The sequence below is a fragment of the Caretta caretta genome, chromosome 8 (genome assembly GCF_965140235.1).
Source record: "Caretta caretta isolate rCarCar2 chromosome 8, rCarCar1.hap1, whole genome shotgun sequence".
NCBI lineage: Eukaryota > Metazoa > Chordata > Testudines > Cheloniidae > Caretta > Caretta caretta.
In genome coordinates this window covers 94,674,345-94,694,848 of record NC_134213.1, presented here as the reverse complement: position 1 = coordinate 94,694,848, position 20,504 = coordinate 94,674,345, and the positions used below count along the sequence as shown (strand labels likewise).

At 44.1% G+C, this 20,504-nt stretch overlaps 1 protein-coding gene across 10 annotated transcripts in view; it reads right to left on the bottom strand.

Annotated features, from left to right (window-relative positions):
- Positions 1-20,504, bottom strand: part of DAB1 (DAB adaptor protein 1) — a 697,001-nt gene that overhangs the window by 258,137 nt on the left and 418,360 nt on the right. For 2 of the 10 annotated variants that reach the window (XM_075131807.1, XM_075131814.1), the window contains exon 1: positions 14,166-14,314. The exons of 5 other annotated variants lie outside the window; for them this stretch is intronic. The gene's annotated coding sequence lies outside the window, so the exon portion shown is untranslated. Of the gene's footprint in view, positions 1-13,677; positions 13,821-14,165; positions 14,315-15,651; positions 15,738-20,504 lie in introns of those variants that run through there. 3 more of the 10 variants (XM_075131806.1, XM_075131812.1, XM_075131810.1) reach the window with 2 other exon arrangements.

Below are 20,504 nucleotides of genomic sequence, written 5' to 3'. Positions count from 1 at the left end.
GTCTCAGGACCCCACATCACAGTTAGAAAGGCTGTACTCTGGGACCGTGCCTGATAGTATGTCTACACAGCAAAGAAAAGCCCACGGCTGGTTCGTGCCAACTGACTCGGGCTCAAGGGGCTCAGGCTGAGGGGCTGCAGCCCAAGCTCTGGGAGCCACCCATCTCGCAAGGTCCTAGAGCCAAGGCTTCAGCCCGAGCCCAGGCATCTGCACGGCAATGAAACGTCCCTACAGCCCAAGCCCCAGGAGCAAAAGTCAGCTAGCACGTGCCAGCCGTGGGTGTCTAGTTGCTATGTAGACACACTGTAAGACACCAGAGCTAGGGACAGTGGCCAGATGCTGCTCAGATTCAGAAGGATTTGAAGGCTGGGTTCAACACTACAGACTGGTGAACATTCACAAGAGGGGACTCAACCAAGCTATAGCAATCATCCAAAGTCAATTATGATAAAGTGTCCCTTGTATGCTGTTGAGAAATAAAGTAGCTTTGTGCTACAAAAAGCACTTTTATGAGGCTCTGTATTCTTCCTTTATATTGTTAATATAAACAAAAAAGCATAAAAAACAAGCAGTGGCATTAATAACTTAGGGAATCGGCTTGCTATCAAGACGAAACAAAGATATTATCCACATTCAGATACAATTCAATACTGTGATTAATGTTTTCATTAATGGCTTGGATAATAGAGTGGTTAGGATGCTTATAAAATTTGCGAACGACACCAAGATGGGAGGGATTGCAAGCACTTTAGAGGATAGGATTAGAATTCAAAATGTCCTTGGCAAATTAGAGAATTGGTCTGAAATCAACAAGGTGAAATTTAGTAGAGACAAGTGAAAAATACTACTCTAAAAAAAATCAAATTCACAACTACAAAATGGGGAATAATTGGCTATGTGGTAATACTGCTGAAAAGGATGGAGGGTTATAGTGAATCACAAACTTAACATGAGCCAACAGTGTGATGTAGTTGCAAAAATGACAAATATTATTGTGGGTGGTATTAACAGGAGTGTCATATGTAAGACACAGGAAGTAACTGTCCCATTTTACTTGGAACTGTGAGGCCACAGCTGGGGTACTGTGTCCAGTTGCGAGTACCACATTTTAGGAAAGATGTGGACAAACTGGTGAGTCCAGAGGAGAGCAACAAAAATGATAAAAAGCTTAGAAAACCTCACAGACTAATAGACATTAAGGTCAGAAGGGACCATCATGAACATCTAGTCTAAGCACCTGCACATTGAAGGCCACAGAACCTGACCCACTCACTCCTGTAATAGACCCCCTGACCTCTGGCTGAGTTACTGAAGTCTTCAAATCATGGTTTAAAGACATCAAGTTACAGAGAATCCACCATTTACACTAGTTTAAACCTGCAAGTAACCCATACCCCATACTGCAGAGGAAGGCAAAAAAGCCCCAGAGTCTCTGCCAATCTGACTCGGGGGGAAATTCCTTCCCAACACCAAATATGGAAATCAATTAGACCCTGATCACATGGGCAAGACCCACCAGCCAGACATCTGACAAAGAATTCTCTGTAGTCTCATAGCATCCCCACCATAAACATATCAAGCTCAATCTTGAAGCCAGTTAGGTTTTTGTTCCCACTGCTCCCCTTGGAAGGCTGCTCCAGAACTTCACTCCTCTGATGGTTAGAAACCTTTGCCTAATTTCAAGCCTAAACCTGTTGATGGCCAGTTTATATCCATTGCATCCTCTCCCTCCCTGGTATTTATCCCTCTGATATATTTATAGAGAACAATCACATCTCCCCTGAGCCTTCTTTTGGTTAGGGTAAACAAGCCAAGCTCTTTGAGTCTTCTTTCATAACGCAGGTTTTCCATTCCTCAGCTCCTCCTAGTAGCCCTTCTCTGCATCTGTTCCAGTTTGAATTCACTGTCCTTAAACATGGAAGACCAGAACTGCACACAGTATTCCAGATGAGGTCTCACCGGTGCCTTGTACAATAGTAGTAACACTTTCCTGTCTCTACTGGAAATACCTCGCCTGATGCATCCTAGAACTGCATTAGCCTTTTTCACGGCTGCATCACATTGTCGGTTCATAGTCATCCTGTGATCAACCAATACACCCAGGTCTTTCTGCTCCTCTGTCACTTCCAACTGATACATCCCCAGCTTATAGCAAAAATTCTTGTTGTTAGTCCCTAAATTTATGACCTTGCATTTTGCACTATTAAATTTCATCCCATTTCTACTAGTCCAGTTTACAAGGTCATCCAGGTCTTCTTGTATGATATTCCTCTTCCGAATTGGCTATAATTCCCAATTTTGTGTCATCCACAAATTGTATTAGTACGCTCTCACTTATTGTGCCAAGGTCAGTAATGTTAAAATAAGATTGGTCCCAAGACCAATCCCTCAACCAGTCCCTGAGCAACTCCACTAGTAACTCAGGTTGGTCTGGCACGATCTACTTTTTGTAAAACCATGCTGTTTTTTATCCCAATTACCGTTAACCTCTATGTCCTTAATTACTTTCTCTTTCAAAATTTGTTCCAAGACCTTGCATACAATTGAGGTCAAAATAACAGACTTGTAGTTTCCCAGATCACTTTTTCCCCCTTTTCTTAAAAATAGGAACTATATTATCAATTTCCCAGTCATAGGGTATGACCCCTGAGTTTAGAGATTCATTAAAAATCCTTTCTATTGGGCTTGCAATTTCATGTGCCAGCTCCTTTAATATTCTTGGATGGAGATTATCCAGGCCCCTCCCCCCGATTTAGTCCCATTAAACTGTTTGAGTTGGACATCCACCTCAGATGTGGTCATTTTTACCTTTCTATCCTTGTTCACATTAGCCACCCTGCCACTACCCCAAGCTCCTCATTAATCTCATTAAAACTGAGGCAAAGTATTTGTTTAGGTGTTGGGCCATACCTGAATTTTCTTTAATCTTCATCCCATCCTCAGTGTTTAGTGATCGCACTTCTTCTTTCCTTGTTTTCATCTTATTTATATGGCTATAGAACCTTTTACTATTGATTTTAATTCCCTTTGCAAGGTCCAGCTCTGCTTGGCTTTTGGCAGTTCTCATTTTATCCCTACACTTTCTGACCTCCAAGAGGTAGCTTTCCTTGCTGATCCCTCCGACGTTCCCCTCCTTGTAGGCTTTCTGCCTTCTCTTAATCATCTGTCTGAGATGCTTGCTCATCCATCTTAGTCTGCAACCCTTCCTATGAATCTTTCCCCCTTGCTTGGGATGGAGGCTGACCCGACCTATGAAGGTTAAAATAACTGGGCATGTTAGTCTTGAGAAAGGAAGACTGGGGGGCGGGGGGGGAACCTGATAATAGTCTTCAAACACATTAAAGGCTGTTATAAAGAGGATGGTGATCAATTGCTCTCCATGTCCACTGAAGGCAGGACAAGTAGTAATTGGCTTAATCTGCAGCAAATGAGACTTAGGTTAGATAACAGTACAAACTTTCCAACCGTAAGGTAGCTAAGCTCTGTAATAGGTTTCCAATGGAGTTTGTGGTTGTGAAACCCCCATCACTGTAGGTTTTAAAGAACTGGTTAGATAAACACCTTTCAGAGATGTTCTAGGTTTACTTAGTACTGTTTCATTACAGGGGGCTGGACTTGAGGACCTCTTGAGATTCCTTCCAGCTCTATATTTATACAATTCTATGACAAGCAACTCCAGTGGGTTTGACGTTATTTCTTTATCATCTGTTTTCTGAAAAATATCCTCCAAATCTATTTTTACACAGATTTTGCACTGATTGCTCATTAAGGTAAAGCGCATCTTGCAACTATAGGGCCATTTTCTGATAACATCTAAATCTAAAGTTCTGCAAAATCAGTAGTATGCCTGCTAAAAACATAAAAACAAGCGCGCATGGGAAGCAAGTCTAAGCGGAAAAACAATTGAAGATAGTTGGCAGATTTTCAGAGACATGTTTTTAAGGGCACAAGAGCAAACTATCCCACTGAATAGGAAAGACAGGAAAGATAGCAATAGACCACCATGGCTTATCCAGGAGATCTTCAATGATCTAAAAATCAAAAGAGAGTCCTACAAAAAGTGGACACTAGGTCAAATTACAAAGGATGAATATAAACGAACAACACAAGTATGTAGGGATAAAATTAGAAAGCCAAAGGCACAAAACACGATCTAACTAACTAGAGACATAAAGGGTAACAAGAAAACATTCTACAAATACATTAGAAGCAAGACGAAGACCAAGGACAGGGTAGTCCTGTTACTCAATGGAAGGAGCGGGGGGGGGGGGGGGAACAATAACAGAAAATGTTTAAATGGCAGAGGTTCTTAATGACTTCTTTGTTTCAGTTTTCACCAAAAAGCTTGGTGGTGATTAGATGTCTAACATAGTGAATACCAGTGAAAATGAGGTAGGATCAGAGGCTAAAATAGAGAAAGAACAAGTTAAAAATTACTTAGACAAGTTAGATGTGTTCAAGTCACCAGGGCCTGATGAAATGCATCCTAGAATACTCAAGGAAGTGACTGAGGAGATATCTGAGCCATTAGCGATTATTTTTGAAAAGTCATGGAAGATGGCAGAGATTCCAGAAGACTGGAAAAGGGCAAATATAGTGCCAATCTATAAAAAGGGAAATAGGGATAACCCAAGGAATTACAGACCAGTCAGCTTATCTTCTGTACCCGGAAAGATAATGGAGCAAATAATTAAGCAATCAATTTGCAAACATCTAGAAGATAATAAGGTGATAAGTAACAGCCAGCATGGATTTGTCAAGAACAGATCATGTCAAACCAACTTGATAGCTTTCTTCGAGAGGGTAACAAGCCTTGTGGATAGGGGGGAAGCAGTAGACATGGTATATCTTGACTTTAGTAAAGCTTTCAATACAGTCTCGAATGACCTTCTCATAAACAAACTAGGGAAATGCAATCTAGATGGAGCTATTGTAAGGTGGGTGCAAAACTGGTTGGAAAACCATCCCCAGAGAGTAGTTATCAGTGGTTCACAGTCATGCTGGAATCGCATAATGAGTGGGGTCCCGCACGGATCAGTTCTGGGTCTGGGTCTGTTCAATATCTTCATCAATGACTTAGATAATGGCAGAGAGTACACTTATAAAGTTTGTTGACAATATCAAGCTGGGAGGGGTTGCAAGTGCTTTGGAGGATAGAATTAAAATTCAAAATGATCTGGATAAACTGAAGAAATGGTCTGAAGCAAATAGGATGAAATTCAATAAGGACAAATGCAAAGTACTCCACTTAGGAAGGAACAATCAGTTGCACACATACAAAATGGGAAATGACTGCCTAGGAAGGAGTACTTCGGAAAGGGATCTGGGGGTCATAGTGCTAAAGCTAAATATGAGTCAACAGTGTAACAGTGTTGCAAAAAAAGCAAACATCATCCTGGGATGTATTAGCAGGAGAGTTGTAAGCAAGATATGAGACATAATTCTTCCGCTCTACTCCGTGCTGATTAGGCCTCAACTGGAGTATTGTGTCCAGTTCTGGGTGCCATATTTCAGGAAAGATGTGGACAAACTGGAGGAAGTCCAGAGATGAGCAACAAAAATGATTAAAAGTCTAGAAAACATGACCTTTAAGGGAAGATTGAAAAAACTGGGTTTGTTTAGTCTGGAGAAGAGAAGACTGAGAGGGGACATGGTAACAGTTTTCAAGTACATAAAAGGTTCTTACAAGGAGGAGGGAGAAAAATTGTTCTTCTTAACCTCTGAGGATAGGACAAAAAGCAATGGCTTAAATTGCAGCCCCCTCTCCCCTTTCCCTCCTGCTTGCTCCTCTTCATCCCCTCTCCCCGTGCCCACCACTCACTCCTCTCCGCCCTTCCTCCCCCTGCGAGCGGTGGGCGGGGCCTTGGAGGTAAGAGGCCGAGCATAGGGGCCAAGGGGAGGATTGCGGGCAGAGCAGAGGTCGGGACATGATCCGAGCATCAGGGCCCACAAAAAATTAATCCGGTCCTGAACATGCATGGTAGGATTATTTGATTCAATACAATATAAATTAGGTCAGACTCCTCTTTGGAGAGCTCTAGGTCCACTAAATTTCTATTCATTTGCCTTTGGGTTTGGGGAATCACAAGACTCTCAAGAAACTTCTGTTCCCCTACCCACCAGAGTAATCAACATTTGCTGAAAAAAACTGAACACTGCTGCTTGACAATATCTGGAGAACAGAGAGCAAACCATCCGTTCACAGATATCTCTGTACAGTAAAGAGAGCAGCTCATACATCAGTACCTATTTAATAGTGCAAATGAACCAATAACTGGGTATGTTTGTAGCCTCAGGTATCAGACTATCCTACTTTTGATATGATGGACCTCCTGAGGAAGCATAAGCCTCCTTTCTCTCCACTAAGCTAACTGCAATGGGATGATGGGAAGGGCAGGTGCTGCCCTGAGACTGTGGGAGGGGGATGGAAATTGAGAAGAATCCTGATTTTGTCGCCAGCACCTGTCAAACTGAGATGCTAACTAATGCACGGGGGAGTAATCCGCTGCAAGGAAAGGGGTGAAGCAAGTAAGCCAGACTCTCCCAAAAGCAAGGGATGGGGCAACAAGGCAACAGGGACAGAGTCAGAAGGGTCTCCACTTGGAGCAGCACAGCTACATGCTTCCCTTTACTCAGGACAACTGCAAAGCTATAACTGCACTTGGATCCGCTACCCTGAGTCCATGTGGAGTCCCATGGAGGGGTCTGTGCTAGGATTAGGCCTATGACCGTATGCATGGCAAATAAAAAAAATATACAGTAGTTATTTATACAAACTACTTTTAAGTGGATTCTCATAACATTTGCTATCACCACAGTGAAAAAACCCTCAAATAGAAGAACAGCAATTTTATGCATTACATTGTTAAAATGTCTGAACACTGCTTACACCTTTAGCATATGAAAATGTATGATGGTTGACTGTCCGAGATGAGATACACAGATGACATTGCATATAATAATGTGACAGCTTTTCTGCATCCCATTATGCTGACCTTTTCATTTTACAAAGGATGGGGCAATAACAATTCTATTTCTTTTAAGCAGAATTGATTTATGGATAAAATTATTAAGCCAAGGCCATGAAATGTAATTTTATTTAACACAGCCTGGGCAAAATCTTGTATTATTGGAAAAGTATGGAGTTTAGTTCTGTGTGTCCCCTTTTAAACCTGTTTAAATTTCATTCTTTTTAATCTATTTAATTATTTGTGGGAGGGTTAAATATTTTTATTTAAAATGGTTAGTGAAATGTTCATATTGTTAATCAATATTCATCAGTAAGGCTTGTATTATTGTTGAAATAGAGAACTGCTATACAAAGGAAGAAGGCATTTTGCAAAATGGCACTTGAGGTTTAAATTGGTGAAATCCTACTCAATATCTAGCTTCTTAAACATGTTTAATTGAATACATGATAATATGCAAAAAATATGCACATAGCTGATTTATAGGTATAAAGAGAGGTCAGACTGAGAGGCTAAGGTCCCTTTTACACAACCTTGAATGCACTTAATGCTGGTGGAAAAGACCTGACAGTCTAGAAAAGTGAAGTTTATCCCCAGAAAAGGAACAGTACAGTCTTCTTCGCCCCACCCTATCGTACTAACATGCCTCAACCTTGCACCAGAAGGGCTGAGGTGAGATGATAGTTCAGTCTCCATGCTCATTCAGTCCTTGTCCTCTTTGATATTACTTCCAGCCAAACCTCCATTCAATTATAGCATTTTTGCAATGCAGACACCTGGCAGTGAGGAAAGAGGTTTGGACCACCAACTCATTTCACACAGGCCAATGAACACATTGCACAGCTACCAGACAATCTTTTATACAATCTGCCTTTCACACAGAAGTGAGAGGAAGGATGGTCCACTAGTTAGGATGCAAGCCTGGATCCTAAGAGGAATGGGTTCAATTCCCTGCTCCACGCAGAGACTTCCTGTGTGATCTTGGGCAAATCTGTCTGTGCCTCAATTTTGCATGTGTAAAATGGTGATATTACTATTTCCTTACCTCACAAGGATGCTGTGAAGATAAATACATTAAAGAGTGTGAGGCACTCAAGTACTATAGTAATAGAGCCATGTAAGTAGCTACGGCAGACAGAACAATTTTTGGTCACTACTTACCTGCACAGGATATGAACGTGTGATTGAGAAGTGACACGCTCTATATCCCAAAATAAATGGCAGGATTGTCAAAAGTTCTGCATATCCAACAGTCCCTCTTAACTTCAGTAAGCGTGGCCAAGAAAGCAGCACTTTTGAAAATCAGGCCACTTACTTCTGTGACTAAATATAGATTTAGGAGCCTAACTTTAGCCATCATTTTAAAAAAACCTTTGCTCCCATTATTATTCCCTGGAACCATCCACACTTTCCCAAACATAAATTTTATTGTAATTATATAGGTTCTTGTAAACAATATTTAACTGTTGTTGACATATCTTCAGGAGAATCCCGTATTAGCAGGGCAGGTTGGCTGCAGTTAGTCAGCATATTTCATCAAACAGAAACCAACAGACTTTTCTGACAGACCAAAACCTTGCAATACTTAAAACCCAAAGAGTCAGAAAGACAGACAGAAAGAAAGAGATTCACTTAGCCTCTGGGGATGGGATGGGATGGGTTGGCAGACCTATTAAGTTAGTGTCTCCTCATCATAGATGAGCTCAATGCTGAAGTCATCTAAGTACTGCCAACTCTAGTGATATTTTCACGAGTGATGGGATTTCAGAGGGTTATGGAGTTCATCTTGCACTGTCACAAGCATCAGCCCTGCCAGAAGCCAGCTATATCTCTCCCCACTGCTCACTGTTATCACAGGATGGGAGGGGGAAGGAAGGAGCAAAGAGCCCAGCAGTTCAGTGCAAATCTTTAACCTCCTCCCCACTGCCCTCCTATGGGGGCGGGGGGAGGGCACATCTGCTCCTCTGCCTCCAGCACCTGGGCTGGGAAGAGGAAGCGGAAACCCTGCTGCAGCCCCCCACCCCCACCCCCCAGGTCTGGGAGAGGGGGGTGAAGAGCTCAGGAGGAGCAGAGGTGAGGCTGGTGGGCGTGTGTGTCACTGAACTGAGTAGGGGCTGAACTGATGGTGGAGGTTGCAGGAAACTGAACTGAGGGGCATGGGGGCGAACGGGGTAGGTGGGCTGAACTGAGGGGGCCACCAGAAAGGGACAGAACTCATGGAGAGCCAGGGTGACAAAATTAATTGCTGAGCAGGGGATGGCAGATGTGGGGATGAGAGCTCCTGTAATGGGCGTCAAAATCACCCTACTTAATAAATCTGACAGAGTGGTAAACACCAATTGTCACACACAGGGGATAGGCAGAGTTCAAAAATCAAAAGAGAGACCAAAAATACAATATGATCTCTTTTTTTTTTTTAAATCTTGATGTTTTGGGTGGGTTCAGCTTATGATTTTGATCTCCTGAGGATGGCAATATGGTTCTCATGTGTTTTGTATGAGTGAGATTATGGGACAGGATCTGACGATAGCATCAGCAAGTGTATGGTGGACAGTAATAAGCATGTTATAAATAAATGGTTATTTAGACACATATCTGTCCAATAACCTCTTGGCAGCTTAAAAGAACAACTAAACCTGATGTACTTTTAAATGAACAGTTTGCCCAAGTAAGTTCGAGAGACAGAGGGAAATCTAATCAAAAGTTGCCAAGGACGTGTTTTAATGAACAAGAAAGGGTAGAGTATTCCATAACTGCTGGCCCTTGACCCTAAAGGATCTGCCTCCTGTACCTTCTTGACTCTACCTGCATTGTGGCTTGCTCACAGTGTCAAGTAGACTGATTGTGAAATCCACAATGAGGTTTAAATGCTTAACTTTAAGTGCCTAAATCCAAAATTTTGATCCTCAAAACCACTGCTCAGCTGCCACTTAACCTTCAGGCACCTAAATACCCTAGGGGCCTGCATTTCCTAAAGCACCTAATTTCTGTTGGTGAGCATGACCAAAGCCTCCTAAGTCCTCCAACAGAATGCTCAAACTACACATTTACCTACTTATATTCACTGGCACAGAGACTGAGACCCAGGGCTCCCAAGAGACTGCTCTAACCACTGGGCTAGAGAGTCATTCACTCACTCTATCGCCCAATGACTATTTAAATATTTCACACAAAGAGGAGCAGCTTCAACCCTAGAGACTGACACACACACAGCTTCTCACCCTCCCCACCCCGCCTCCTCCACCTCCGCAGAATACCCTATAATCCAGTATTTAGGGCAGGAAGGTGGGAGGCTGCGGTCCAAGTCCCTGCTCTGAATGAGACACGGTGGAAATTTGATCCTGAATCTCCCACATCCCAGGTGAATGGTCTACCCACATGGCTCTCAGGTATAAAGGGGCACAATCACTGGTTTTCTTGAGAAAGGGTTGACCGGGTTTAGGTGTTTAACTCCAGCTGGGGGTTCCTGGCTAGGCACCCCTCCAGTCCAGAATCAGGGGGCTAATTCCTTTGGAGGTGTGGGGTTTAGGCCACACCCCTCTTCTCAGCATTTCCTATTGGCTAGTTTAGACAGCTCCCAGGATCAGTATGCTGGCTTTTGCAAATCCCATTCTTAGACATCTAACTCTCTGCTAGCATTGAACAGGGTGCCTGGGCATCTAACTTGGGGCTGGGAATTCCACTGGGCAGCAGGGCACCTACAGATAGGTGCTGTAATACTAAGCCTCAGTCCCCTTTGTGGCTCTAGCCCTAACTGGCTCAGCACAACCTGCTCAATCTGATGCTACTACTTTTGATGCCCTGTAGCTGCCTCAAGTCAACATCCTTGGCTGTTAGTGTCACTTCATAATGTGGGGCCACAGGTCAAGGGGCACGCACTGGATCTTTCACAAGCTGAGCTAAAAAAAGAAAATCAATTTCAATCCTTGTAAGATGAAACCACTGATGTGTGTGAGCACTGAAGTCCAGAAGGCAGATCCTACCAGGAGACATGAGGGTGGCTGTCTTCATCCATATCTTGAGGGGCTGTTAAAGGGAGAGCAGTGCAAATGTACAGTCCACGGACTAAATTCTTTCTATACCACTGGGGACAATATGTTTTGAACTCATATGCCATGGTGATTAAATGCACTGTGAGACAAAAGAATAGTTGGAAGAAAATCCAGTATATATTTAAGGAAAGTGTGTAATGCATGTAATTAGAGAAATTAAAGACAACTGTGTAAACTAGATGCTAATTTCACCTGCAGTTTCACTTCAGAAGTCTGAAAATGTGCCTTTTCGCTCTCTGTTTTAATTTCTATTTCAGATATCAACTGCATTTAGACCACGCAACAAAAAAAATCTCTTAAGGGTCTCTGCAAAACAATGTACATCTCCAGTATCTGAATGAATATCAATCCAATGTTTACCAATAATTTCCTTTTTGCTTAAGTGAGTATAGCAGCAAGAAAAAGAAAAACAGTAAGCAATACAATTATGAAATGATTGAAGAAAATATTGTGTCTTGCAATGGAAACATACTGTGAATCAGCTTCAGAGATGAGCTTCGTCAACCACAAGGGTTTTTCTGTTTGAGTAGTTGAAAACAATAAAGGTGATTAAGTGTTTTAGTTGCGTATTCAGAATTTAAGCAAATGGAAGAAAAATCCCCTTTTAAAAAAGAATTTGGCTTTTAAAACTATTTTGATGAAGAATCTAAAGTTTAGTTTATTGTACTGAAATGCACAACAGAACACAACTTTACAATGAAACAAACGCTTACCAGTGATCTACAAGTGCCAGGATTAATAAAAAACAATAGAACAAAACATTCTTGTTCAGATGACTGCTCTGCCCTACCCCCTCCCATAATTTTATTATTATTATTTATATTGTGGGGGCGCTTAGGGGCTCCAGTCTTGGATCAGGACTCCATTGTGCTAGGTGGTCTACAAACAGATCAAAAAACAATTACTCCTGCCCCAAAGACTGAACACACTCCAAAATGTTCCAGTGAATCTCCCTGAGATTTTTCCCAAACATCCAAACTGCGATTTCTTTCACGACCTAATGCATTCCAAACGTGAATCAAGCCAATAGGAACACCCTACTGTAGTTAAGAGCTTGAGATCACAGTATTCTGAACACTAATTCACTTAAGAGCATACATTAAAACCTCTCTGGTTAATCCAAATGGACTTCTTCCCACAGTTCTTATTAGGTCTTACTATGAAACATTTTATCCAATTCCATTTAAGGAACCTCTGTATTAAAGCCAATTTTCACTTTTTTTTTTTTTTTAAATTCAGCTCCTTGACTGTGCATTGTTGGAACTGCAAGGAATTTGGAATCTCTCATCTTGTCTGTAATTTAAAAAAGGACACTAATAATGAGAATAGGGGATGCTTGCTATGTTATGCATTAGCAGAGAGCTCTCAGAAAGTGTGCAAACTTTCAACATGAACATTTTGACCCCTTACTCCTGAGTAACCTTTATGCAGGTATACAGGCCAATTGCAGAATCAGGCCTTTAGGAGAGGAGGAGCTTTAAATCAGGGGGCTTAGTTTCAACCATAATGTTATGGACTGCCAGGGGACCCAGGCTACCGGGGATAGCCCTATTACGCAGAACCATCGATATTTAAGCAACTCAGTGAAGTGGGCATTTCCACTCCTCCCTTAGGTTCTAAATATTTCCACAATAAATTTCCATCAGACAATCCCGTTTGCGGTTGGTTTTCAACTCACAATACATCTTCCCAGAAAAAAAAAAATACACACACAGCGGAGTGCTTTTAAAATGCGCCCTCAGCTAACACGCTCCTTATTTAAAAATACTGTGGACAGCAGCAATTCATTCAGGAGGCGCATTATCAAAAAGACAGATTGCAGGTGTAAGATCATCTCCGACCAGGCATCAGTGTATACACGGGCTGCAAGCCCCAAGGAACCGGAGCACAGACACGAACAAGGCGGCTCATTTCAATTTGTACTTTTAGGAGGGTTCATCTGGGGGGAGGGGCAGTGGGGTTGCTTGCAAAAGCGCGTTTCAAAACCAGAAACAAAGCTCGGGATATGGGCTGGGCAATTCCCTCACCAACAGCCCCCGGGAAGCCCCAAACGCTGGCAACACAACGGTGCGCAACAGCGAACGCAAGACAAGCGGCGTCTTGGTGCGGGGCTGTCACAATAACAGGGCCGTGCGTGGCGATCTCATTGAACCAGGGGGGTGACTGCTCGGTCACACACGCAGCTCCCCCCCCAGCGTCCGCAGCGCTTCGTCAGGAGCCCGGGGATCCTCAAAAAAAAATCACTCCTCCAGGTCACGTTGGTTGTTGGCTTTCCTCTCTGCTTGGACTCCGGGGTGAGGCTGGCGTTGCTGCGGGTTTGGTTGGGGCCGGGCACCTCTGGGACACGAGATTTCATACAGCACCTTGGGGGTTTCCAGGGATCGCTTAAAAGCTGGGACAGAAAATGCCGCTTGTTCTGGTGCGGGCGGGGGAAAGGGGGGAGGGGAGCAAAGGGGGCTTTGCAGCGTGCAAATGATGGGTAAAAACTGCTGCCAAAGGCTGGAGAAGCAAGAAATGCTAGTTGTCCTGTAATGGGGGGGGGGCGCTAGAAAGGCACTCCTGTCCACCCCACCTGCCCCCCCCCGCAGCAATAGGGTGCCCTCTGCCCCACATCCCATCCCTTCCACACGCAGAGGCGACCTGACCTCCCCACTCACCAAGGAGGCAGTGCCTGGGGCCGCCCGCCCTCCTTCCACGGGGGCAACCAGCCAACTCTTCCGGGGAGCAACCAGAAGGCACCCCCTCCTTGCCCCCTCTCTCCATCACAACTGCACGTGGCAGCTGCCACCCAACTCCAGCATGGCAATATCCGGGCAACCCCTTCTCTCTCTCTCCCCCTCCCCCCCCCCCCCCCCCCCGTCCATCCCGCTCCCAAAGTCCCGCCCCCGCCCCCGTCCCCAGACGGAGAGACCACTGCAACAGACAGGGAGAGCCCGGAGCTGTTATTCCCGCGGAGGGGAGGCTGCACTTCTCGTTGCTCTTGCTATTCGGCGCCAGCCAGGAGAAGCCCCCGCCCCGCTGTGCACTTCTCTGGGAACACACCCGGACGGCGCGCACAAGCGTCTCCCCCATGCCCTCCCCTCCCCCCGTCCCCAACACCCACCCCCCGTTTGCTTGGGGGCAGAGAGAGACTCGCAGCACTAACCTGCCGCGGCAAACCTCGGCGTCCCGCTGCGCCCCACCGCGCACGTGGCTCGGCCACCCCGGGGGAGCCGCTTCCCCGGGAGCCTGCCCCCGCCGACCCCCGTCCGCGCGCAGCCCAGCCCAGAGGCGGGAGACGGGGGCTGGGGGAGGAGATGATCCAGGGTCGCCGCCGCCTCCTCTCCCGAGGGGGGGGGGGTGTCCTGCGGGGGGGTGGGGGGTGCGCAAAGCGGTTCTCAGGCTCCGCGCTGCGGAGGGAAGCATCGCTGCTCCCAAACTGTCTTTCCCCCCCCCCCGGCTGTTGTGCTCTCCCGTGCCCCCCCCCGGGCCGGTGCACAGCGGGTAAGGCACCAGCCCGGGGCCACGCTGCAGGGCCTGGCCCCCAACGCGGGGCAGGGCAGGCGGCGAAGCAGCGCGGGCATCTCCCTCCAGCCCCTCGCACAGCCCGCCCCCTCCTCCTGCCCAGCCGCGCTGGGCCCTACCCCACAAGTTCTGCAGCTCCCACCCACAGCCGCCTCTCGTCTTGCCTCACTAAACAGGCAGCTGCCGGGTGCCACCCGCGTCCCAGGCGCTCCCACCCCGGCGAGGGTGCAGGGCGGTGCCGGGGCCAAGGCGGTGGCCGCCAGCTGTCTCTTGTCCGTGCAAGGCTTCGAAGGGCCGCCACGGCCACAACAGGGCTGAGCGATGCAAGAGCCCGAGCAGGGCAGCTAGGCCAGCCCTGGGCCAGTGCAGGATGCTCCCCCCACGCCCCTTAGGGGCCCTAGGCATTCAACAACAAGGGAGAGCCTTTTGCACGCTTCTTCCCAATGCGGCAGCCATCTCTCCCCCCTCCTTTCGGGGGGAGGCGAAATCTGAACCAAACAGCCAATGTTGGGCCTCGCCCTGGCAAACATCCGACAAGAAACAAGTTTCTTGGAAAGCTGCGTGGTGTTGCTGCCGCCACACAGGGCCTGCTCTTCAGAAGACCCCGTAATAGCTACTGCTAATGGGGTGGTTTTTCCCTCCTGGCTTCTCTCAGTCACCCATGAAAATTTAATGAGGCATTAAGGGCTGTTACCTTCAGAGTCAATGGGTAAGCATATTTAGCCTAATGCACTTGCTGCCGAGCCCATAGGTCTATTGCAAGCAGATCAAGTCAGAGGGAGACACTCCTTTCAACACACAATTCACGACCCATTAAACTTATTCTGTGATAACAGCTTCTGTACAAACGTAGACCCATACAAAACAGAGGTGTCATGCACTTCCTGAAAAAGATTTACATACAGAGGAGAAGTACATTCCGGAGGTTAGTTCCTCTTCCCGATAATTTACCAGGTTTATCTCCAATCAAGGCAAAAAAGGAGATCTACCACAGCTAACCAGGTAAATTGCAAAAGGAAAAACAATTCTAAGTCACAAAGGTTTGGATCTTTCTCCCATTGAAGTCAATGGGGAAATTCCCCGAACAGAATAACTAATCAGATTCAAAATTATAAACAATATCTTACCTTTATAGCCCCTTTCATCTTAAAAGATCCAACTGCACACCACCAAATTAGCAAACTCATAATCAAAAATACACAAAGGGAAAACATATATACTTCTCCCACTAGTGAAATACAGTCTTTTCTGAGGCAAATATGACAACTGTTAAAAAGGGCAAGGGAGTTCCCGTCTAGGAGTTCAAGAGAAGATTTGAAGAATACCATACACAAATGAAACTGCAGGAGGAATTTAGATAGGCAGAGTGCAAGAAGTAAATACCGTAAATACATTAAAATATGTGAAACCCACTATTTCAAAACTCTTGAATTATATTTTATATATATAATATACATAGCATATATTTCTATAGCACCCATCACAGTAGTATCCAGTCTGTTATATTTTAAATGACTGTTATAATAGTACAGTAACCCTTGTAATGTATTTGATAAATTACAATACTTTTCAAAAGCCATATCCCAGTTGTCAGACTTTCCATTTAAAAACTTGTATTCTCACCATCTACTTTTACCACAAAACTACTTTCCACAGTTCCATTCACTTGAGAAACTACAGATGGGATTATCAATGGAGCCTCAGGGAGCATACACCTGCAGACCTTTGTCTGTGACGGTATCTAGTAGCAATAAGTCTTCCCTTCAGTGAGGACTTCACCTCAATAAGGAATGCATAAACAGTCCAAAGACAGCAACTAAAAGTCACATTTCAAGTAACTTCTTAGGACTATGTATTGCACCGTTTGTATTTGACTATGATTGTTTTTCATAAAAGGTATGAAAATATAAGAAATCAGTTGTGGATTCTAGAGTCCTCAAAATGCATGCTTCAGATTAGTCAATGCAATAGTGAACAAGATGCCCCACATGAAGCTTGCCCTTACACACTGATCAGGAAGTTGTATCTGCCATGTAGCCAGCCTGTCACAAGTCTTTTATGTACGGGAAGGATGCTAGATGTTGAGGCCATCATGTTTACATTACAAAATTATGTCAACCTACTTTACATTAAGAAAAGGAGTACTTGTAGCACCTTAGAGACTAACCAATTTATTTGAGCATGAGCTTTCGTGAGCTACAGCATGCTCAAATAAATTGGTTAGTCTCTAAGGTGCTACAAGTACTCCTTTTCTTTTTGCGAATACAGACTAACACGGCTGTTACTCTGAAACCTACTTTACATTGGCATACAGCCACCGCAGTTATTAAATTGCTTCTGTGTGTTCACACTTGGCTTCTTGTGTCGGTGATGCACATCCTCACCAGAAACACTTGTATTGATTGTATTGTTGGAGGGCTCTTGAAAGCCAGTAACGGGCAACGTAAGCAACACAGTGTCTACACTGACACAGTGTCAATCTCATTACATCAACTGTGACTCTACGCCACTCGGGAGGTGGTGTTACTAAATCGGTATAGAGAGGCACTTACATCAGAGAGAACCCAAAAAAAGTGAAGACACTTTCACAGCTAGGTCGATGCAAGGCAGCTTACATCGACCTAACCACGTAGCATAGACCAGGCCTCAGTAACAATAGTAACACCACTTTGGATAAAAGTAGTTAATTCTATTCTTGTTGCTGAAATATATGGATGCAAGTCACACTTCCTTACAATATGTTTTTAAATATAAAAGAATGTAATTGCTCACCAGATTGTAATATGAATGCAAATGAACTTGCTGTAATTATACTTTGCAATTGTCTACTTTAAAAACTAAGAAAATAGAACAAACCAAAAAGTAATTTGAACTGCAATTCTTCATTGTACTCCTGCAATATGCAAAAGTTACCATAAGCAACCTGTTTTGTTTTAATGTAAAATATTTTTAGTTTATAACGTTGTATCACAGGTACCCGACTGAGACCATTTTAATGGTCACAGATTTTTTTCCAAGTGAACAATGTGACAAAGACATGAGATACAAAAACCTAATTAATTCAGTTTGAGGGAGTCTGAAAGTGCTTGTTAATCTTTTTCTAGGAACCTTAAGTAAATTCAACATTCCTCCATTCTATATTCTAATCACATTTTATACCATCACAGAGTTACCCCTAAAAAAAAAAGATTAATAGATAAACCCACAACAATCTATCCAATACAGGCCAAAGGAGAGGTTATTCCATAGCAGAGTGTGCCCAGTTAGAGGAATTGAGAGACCCTAACCAGGAATGCCTAACCTAGACAACGCTATTATAATTGCATAATATGAAGATATGAAACTAATGAAGTGATACTGTAAACAGACTTTTGATGTGCTGAACAGTTGTCATAGGTAAGGTCCAGGTCCTCTGTGTAGTACTCTTTTTCTCTTATAGCACTTAATGATCAATAGAGTTACCGAAAGGCAAGCAGGACTTCCTCCTCAATGTTCTGTTAAGTTTAAAACAAAGAGGTAAGGATCCATCATAGCACTTTTTTCTCTCGTAAGGACTGGTAGAGAGAGTGATGGATCCAAGGTAAAGCCAAAGGCACTGAACACACACTCTTATCTGGCAGATAATGGAATGTTCTTGTCACTTACAGGTGACTGGCAATGATTTTTTTTTTAATTAGACTTGTGCTCTTTTTTGTTTCTTTGTGATACACAAAAAGGTCTCAAAGGCTCCCTGCCCTCTCCTTTACTTTCCAAAAAGAGAAAAAAATCTGTCTATTTTTCTTAAACATTAGAAGTAGCAGGAATGTCAAATCTCATATTCCCGGATTTTGCTAGAGGGCTTCTTGAGGTTTTAGAGCATGTTTACTATAAATAAAACTCTTACCAATTTTAATGGTGCAAGATGAGACCCTAACACTTTAACTGAAGGGTTTAAGGCTGTAGAATCTTTAACAAAATCATCTTTTATCCAGAATGTTAAAAAGTCACTGAAGTTATGAAAGTGTTAAAAAATACAGAGTTGTAAACAGTCTCACTAAAAATCTCTTCCCCTCTAAAATGCTTAGTTTTCACACTCTGATCTTATGATGCCACAATTTCACTAGTTCTCCAGTCATTGTAGAGCTGTTTGGGATTCTCTTTCTAAAGGTCTTTTTCAATAGAAGCTGAAGTTTCCACAAAATCCCAATTTTCCATGAGAAAATTGATTTTTCCACAAAATTTTCAATTTCCGGTCAATATGCCATCAAGGTTAGCCAAATCAAAACGTTCTGGTTTGTCAAATCAAGTTGAAATGTTTCGTTTCAGGTCAGTTCAACATTAATATACGTCCACCTGAGCTGATGATGTAACTCATGGGAGGTGCAGTTCAGGTGCCTCATTCCTCTCATTCTCTTCTACCGGGTAGGCTTTCAAGCAGGACTACATCTCCCAGCATGAACCTGAAACGATGCACTGAAAACGTCAAAGCAAAACGTTTTGACACGTCCAAACCTAACTTAAGAAATTTCTGTTCTATGAAAAATTTTGATTTTTCAACTTTTCACTCTGATTCAGGATGAAAAAACAGGAAATTCCTGTATTTCAGCCTGAGGGACAGAAATTCTGATTTTGACCAGCACTACTTCCGGGGCAGACAACACCAGAATTTCTAAAGTAAAAAATAAGTAGAACCACAATTCTTCCCTGCCCCCCACTCCAGTTTTCTTTTTGAAAGGGGATATGAGGATACCATTTCAGGCCTGTTTAATATGTTTAATGTAGCATAAGGAAGGAAAAATGGGGAGAAATCTATTTTTTTTTTATTTTGCAGGTCATTTTTAACATAAGGCTCCTTGCAGCTTTAAGGGAGTCCGTAGACTCCATGGGTAAGCTATGGGCTATTTTTAGAAATGCTTTCCTCTTCCCTGCTGCTGCGCTAAATACTCATTCAAACAACATGGGAAATAAACAATAGTCCCAATCCTCATGATCCAGTGTTCCTGCAGACCACCAATGAAGTCCAACTAGCACAGAATGCTGCAGCAGCCTGTCTTCTGCTCTCTGCCTGACTTCCCACAGAATTTCAAATCAATCTAAAGGTCTCAGTCAGAGGTGAAAGCAAGAGCCTGTGCGCTGTACCGGAGCGGATTGGCTTCCCCAGGCGGCAATTTAAAGGGCCTGGGGCTCCCAGCAGTGGCTGGAGCCCCGGGCCCTTTAAATTGCCTCCAGGGCCCTGCTGCCAGAGCCCTGGGGAAGCGGTGGCGGGGCTTGGGTGGTGATTTAAAGGGCCCGGGGCTCCTGCCCCAGCTACCGACCCGGGCCCTTTAAATAGCTGCCGGAGTGGCAGCAGGTCTGCAGGGACGATTTAAAGAGTCCGGGGCTCCGGTTGCCGCTACCACCCCGGGTCCTTTAAATCGTCCCTGGAGCCTGCCGGAGTCCTGGGGTAGCAATGGTGGGGCTCTGGCGGCTATTTAAAGGGCCCGAGGCTAGGGACATTTCAGAGCATGGCTTTGCACCCCTGCCCATTGTGGCTAATAGCCATTGATGGACCTAACCTCCATGACCTTATCTAGTTCTTTTTTGAACCCTGTTATACTCTTGGCTTTCACAACATTCCCCTGACTTCCATATTCACTTTCCTCACACCAGTCATGATTTTATAGACCTCTGTTATATCCCTCCTTAGTCATCTCTTTTCCAAGCTGAAAAGTCCCAGTCTTATTAATCTCTCCTCATATGGATGCTGTTCCACACCCGTAATCATTTTTGTTGCTCTTTTCTGTACCTTTTCCAGTTCCAACATATCTTTTTTGAGATGGGGCAACCAGATCTGCATGCAGTATTCAAGATGTAGGTGTACCATGGATTTATATAGAGGCAATATGATATTTTCTGTCTTATCTATCCCTTTCCTAATGATTCCCAACATTGTTAGCTTTTTTGACTGCTGCTGCACACTGAGTGGATGTTTTCAGAGAATTATCCACAATGCCTCCAAGAT